The sequence below is a fragment of the Coregonus clupeaformis genome, chromosome 35 (assembly GCF_020615455.1).
Source record: "Coregonus clupeaformis isolate EN_2021a chromosome 35, ASM2061545v1, whole genome shotgun sequence".
Taxonomy (NCBI): Eukaryota; Metazoa; Chordata; class Actinopteri; order Salmoniformes; family Salmonidae; genus Coregonus; species Coregonus clupeaformis.
Window position 1 is genome coordinate 2,907,437 of NC_059226.1, and position 6,000 is coordinate 2,913,436.

The window sequence follows — 6,000 nt, forward strand, 5'->3', positions numbered from 1 at the left end:
GCACACTCCGCCAACCCTGATGTTCTAGCAGTGTCTGAATCGTGGCTTAGGAAGGCCACCAAAAATTCTGACATTTCCATCCCCAACTACAACATTTTCCGTCTAGATAGAACTGCCAAAGGGGGTGGAGTTGCAATCTACTGTAGAGATAGCCTGCAGAGCTCTATCATACTATCCAGGTCTGTTCCCAAACAGTTTGATCTTCTACTTCTAAAAATCCACCTTTCCAGAAATAAGTCTCTCACTGTTGCCGCTTGCTACAGACCCCCCTCAGCCCCCAGCTGTGCCCTGGACACCATATGTGAATTGATTGCCCCCCATTTATCCTCAGAGTTCGTACTGTTGGTGACCTAAATTGGGATATGCTTAACACCCCGACCATCCTACAATCCAAACTAGATGCCCTCAATCTCACACAAATTATCAACGAACCTACCAGGTACAACCCTAAATCCGTAAACATGACTAACTTACCCTCTAAATACACCTCCGCTGTCTTCAACCAGGATCTCAGCGATCACTGCCTTATTGCCTGCGTCCGTAACGGGTCCGCAGTCAAACGACCACCCCTCATCACTGTCAAACGCTCCCTAAAACACTTTAGCGAGCAGGCCTTCCTAATTGACCTGGCCCAGGTATCCTGGATGGATATACTGTAGATCTCATTCCGTCAGTAGAGGATGCCTGGTTGTTCTTTAAAAGTAATTTCCTCTCAATCTTAAATAAACATGCCCCATTCAAAAAATACAGAGCTAAGAACAGATATAGCCCCTGGTTCTCCTCAGACTTGACTGCCCTTGACCAGCACAAAAACATCCTGTGGCGTACTGCATTAGCATCACATAGCCCCCGTGATATGGAACTTTTCAGGGAAGTCAGGAACCAATATACACAAGCAGTTAGGAAAGCAAAGGCTAACTTTTTCAAACAGATATTTGCATCCTGTAGCACTAACTCCAAAAAGTTTTGGGACACTGTAAAGCCCATGGAGAATAAGAGCACCTCCTCCCAGCTGTCCACTGCACTGAGGCTAGGAAACACTATCACCACCGATAAATCTACAATAATCAAGAATTTCAACAAGCATTTTGCTACGGCTGGCCATGCTTTCCACCTGGATACCACTACCCCGGCCACCAGCTCTGTACCCTCCGCTGCAACTTGCCCATGCCCCCCCGCTTCTCCTTCTCACAAATTCAGACAGCTGATGTTCTGAAAGAGCTGCAAAATCTAGACCCCTACAATTCATCTGGGCTAGACAATCTGAACCCTTTCTTTCTAAAACTAGCTGCCGAAATTGTCGCAACCCCTATTACTAGCCTGTTCAAACTCTCTTTCGTAACGTCTGAGATCCCCAGAGATTGGAAAGCTGCCGCGGTCATCCCCCTCTTCAAAGAGGGTGACACTCTAGATCCAAACTGTTACAGACCTATATCCATCCTGCCCTGCCTTTCGAACGTTTTTGAAAGCCAAGTTAACAAACAGATCACCGACCATTTCGAATCCCACCGTACCTTCTCCACTATGCAATCCGGTTTCCGAGCTGGTCATGGGTGCACCTCAGCCACGCTCAAGGTCCTAAACGATATTATAACCGCGATCGATAATAGACAGTACTGTGCAGCCGTCTTCATCGACCTGGCCAAGGCTTTCGACTCTGTCAACCACCGCATTCTTATTGGCAGACTAAATAGCCTTGGTTTCTCAAATGACTGCCTCGCCTGGTTCACCAACTACTTCTCAGATAGAGTTCAATGTGTCAAATCGGAGGGCCTGTTGTCTGGACCTATGGCATTCTCTATGGGGGTGCCACAGGGTTCAATTCTTGGGCCGACTCTTTTCTCCGTGTATAACAATGATGTCGCTCTTGCTGCTGGTGACTCTCAGATCCACCTCTATGCAGACGACACCATTTTGTATACATCTGGACCTTCATTGGACGCTGTGTTAACAAACCTCCAAACGAGCTTCAATGCCATACAACACTCCTTCAGTAGCCTCCAACTGCTCTTAAACACTAGTAAAACTAAATGCATGTTCTTCAATTGAACGCTGCTAGCACCCGCCCACCCGACTAGAATCACTACTCTCGACGGGTCTGACCTAGAGTATGTGGACAACTACAAATACCTAGGTGTCTGCTTAGACTGTAAACTCTCCTTCCAGACTCACATCAAGAATCTCCAATCCAAAGTTAAATCTAGAATCAGCTTCCTATTTCGCAACAAAGCCTCCTTCACTCATGCTGCCAAACATGCCCTCGTAAAACTGACTATCCTACCGATCCTTGACTTCGGCGATGTCATTTACAAAATAGACTCCAACACTCTACTCAGCAAATTGGATGTAGTCTATCACAGTGCCATCCGTTTTGTCACCAAAGCCCCATATACTACCCACCACTGTGACCTGTACGCTCTTGTTGGCTGGTCCTCACTACATATTCGTCGCCAAACCCACTGGCTCCAGGCCATCTATAAATCACTGCTAGGCAAATCCCTGCCTTATCTTAGTTCATTGGTCACCATAGCAACACCCACCCGTAGTATGCACTCCAGCAGGTATATCTCACTGGTCATCCCCAAAGCCAACACCTTCTTTGGCCGCCATTCCTTCCAGTTCTCTGCTGCCAATGACTGGAACGAATTGCAAAAATCTCTGAAGCTGGAGACTCTTATCTCCCTCACTAACTTTAAGCATCAGTTGTCAGAGCACCTTATCGATCACTGCACCTGTACACAGCCCATCTGAAATTAGCCCACCCAACTACCTCATCCCCATATTGTTATTTATTTTGCTCATTTGCACCCCAGTATCTCTATTTGCACATCATCTCTTGCACATCTAACATTCCAGTGTTAATACTAATTGTACATAATTTGCACTATAGCCTATTTATTGCCTTACCTCCATAACTTGCTACATTTGCACACACTGTATATATATTTTCTGTTGTATTTTTGACTTTACGTTTTGTTTTACCCCATATGTAACTCTGTGTTGTTGTTTTTATTGCACTGCTTTGCTTTATCTTGGCCAGGTCGCAGTTGTAAATGAGAACTTGTTCTCAACTGGCTTACCTGGTTAATTAAAGGTTAAATAAAAAATTTAATAAAAAATTATGAAAATATGATATTTCAGTTTTTTATTTGTAATAAATTAGCAGCAATTTATAAAGACATGTTTTTGCTTTGTCATTATGGGTTATTGTGTGTAGATTGATGAGGGGAAAACAAAAAACAATTTAATCAATTTTAGAATAATGCTGTAAAGTAACAAAATGTGGAAAAAGTCAAGAGGTCTGAATACTTTCCGAATGCGTGGTATTTCTATCTCTCCCCCTAGCTCCTCCTCCCCCCTCCCTCCCTCCTCTCTCTCCCCCTCTCTCTAAATCCCTGCTCACATGTTTGGCTGAGGCCAGTCCAGCGCGTCAGACAGACAGACAGACAGAGAGCAAAGAGGACACAGAAATAATCCAGTCTTTTCTCTCTCCCCTGCAGCCATCCCACAGATTTCGCTCAGCTGCTTAAATTGTAAATACAACTTGACCACTGTGGAAAATTCACCACCCATTTTTAACAAGATAGAAAATACTATAAGATACAGCACTGAACACACTTTCTAAATTGTTTTAATGCTGTCATTTTGGTTGAGGTATCCCTCCTTTTTTGATCTGAGTGGGATTACTTGGAGAAATAGAGGAGAAATAGTAATATAATGATGATATGGGATTGGATCAAATGTAAGTTTGAACATCATTTCTATTTCAGTGAGATTAAGAGCTGGGTTCAATCCGTATCGCTGAAGTATCGCGGAAGATCTGTGTTGTAGCTCGATTGAAATTTAAAGGCAATGTTCCCGCATTCGTGGAGATTGCATTCATGGTAAAGGCTGCATAAGTCGGCATAATATGAAATTATCTTAAAATGTTAACGCGGATCTTCCGCAATACTTCCGCGATATGGATTGAACCATCCATCAAAATTCGGGCTCTATTCAATCCGTATCGCGGGAATTCAGCGTTACAGCGTGATTGACTTTTAAAGGCAATGTTCCCCCGTTAGCGATTGGTCCAATGTCAGTGTAGCGTGTGCATGTGTGGCTGCGGGTGTGCGCGTGTTGTGTGTCCCCTTACAGAAAAACACATGATTTCACATGTGAAAACGTGTTTTTGGAACACTTCACGTGACATTTCACACGTGAAAACATGTTTTTGGAACACTACACATGAGAAAATGTCATTATGATACACACAGTGTTTTCGACTTACACATTTGACATACAGTACCAGTTAAAAGTTTGGACACACCTACTCATTCAGGGGTTTTTCTTTATTTTTACTATTTTCTACATTGTAGAATAATAGTGAAGATATCAAAACTATGAAATAACACATATGGAATCATGTAGTAACCAAAAAAGTGTTAAACAAATCAAAATATATTTTATATTTGAGATTCTTCAAGCAGCCACCCTTTGCCTTGATGACAGCTTTGCACACTCTTGGCATTCTCTCAACCAGCTTCACCTGGAATGCTTTTCAAACAGTCTTGAAGGAGTTCCCATATATGCTGAGCACTTGTTGGCTGCTTTTCCTTCACTCTGCGGTCCGACTCATCCCAAACCATCTAAATTTGGATGAGGTCGGGGTGTTGTGGAGGCCAGGTCATCTGATGCAGCACTCCATCACTCTCCTTCTTGGTCAAAGAGCCCTTACACAGCCTGGAGGTGTATTGGAAGGAAGGAAAGAAATTCCACAAATTAACAAGGCACACCTGTTAATTGAAATGCATTCCAGGTGACTACCTCATGAAGCTGGTTGAGAGATTGCCAAGAGTGTGCAAAGCTGTCATCAAGGCAAAGGGTGGCTACTTTGACGAATCTCAAATCTCAAATATATTATATTACACTTTTTGGGTTACTACATGATTCCATGTGTTATTTCATAGTTTTGATGTCTTCACTATTATTCTACAATGTAAAAAAATACTAAAAATAAAGAAAAACCCTTGAATGAGTAGGTGTGTCCAAACTTTTGACTGGTACTGTACAGTCTGATCTTTCTGCTACACCACCACGCCTCTGTTAATGACTCATTACACCTCTATTCCTACACTTTAGGCTTCAAAGTGAATCTCAGCTTTGTTAAAAATAAACTCAAGAAAAACGATTATATTTATCATATTGATTCAGGAGTAACATTTAAACAAAATAATATGCCCCACTGATATTAGACAACTATACAGAAAACTCTCAAATTGCTGAAATAACAAGTAAATGAAATCAATGATGAGAGAATAGTCTGATTAACTGATAACTAAAATAGCAGTGCAGATGGCACACTTTTGCTCAGTTGGTAGAGCATGGCGCTTGCAACGCCAGGGTTGTGGGTTCAGTTCCCATGGGGGTTCAGTTTGAAAAATGTATGCACTCACTAACTGTAAGTCGCTCTGGATAAGAGCGTCTGCTAAATGACTAAAATGTAAATGTATTATATGTAAATTACATATGGTAATGAATGTGTATGGGAATACTACAGAATTTGGGGTTCAGCAGAAAGATCAGTGCACCTCAAATCCTGACGACTGGTAAATCAAATGTCTTGAGAAGCTCTTACAAACATTGTAACATGTTCCTCATCCTTACGGAAACACCACATACATTTTACATGATCACATGTTTTCACATGTGAAGTGATCCAAAACCAAGTTTTCACATGTGAAATGTCACGTGATGTTTCCCAAAAAGACGTTTTCACATGTGAAATATCACATGTGAAGTGTTCCTAAACCACATGTTTTCACATGATTTCAGATGTGAAATGTCACTCGATGTGTTCCAAAACCACATGATTTCACATGTGGAAAATCACATGATTTCACATGTGAAATTTCACGTGAGGTGTTCCAAACCACATTTTCTTATGATTTTACACATGTGAAATCATGTGGTTTTTCCTTAAGATGGATGCCAGCAATCTGAATTTCCTGCTATGCCACC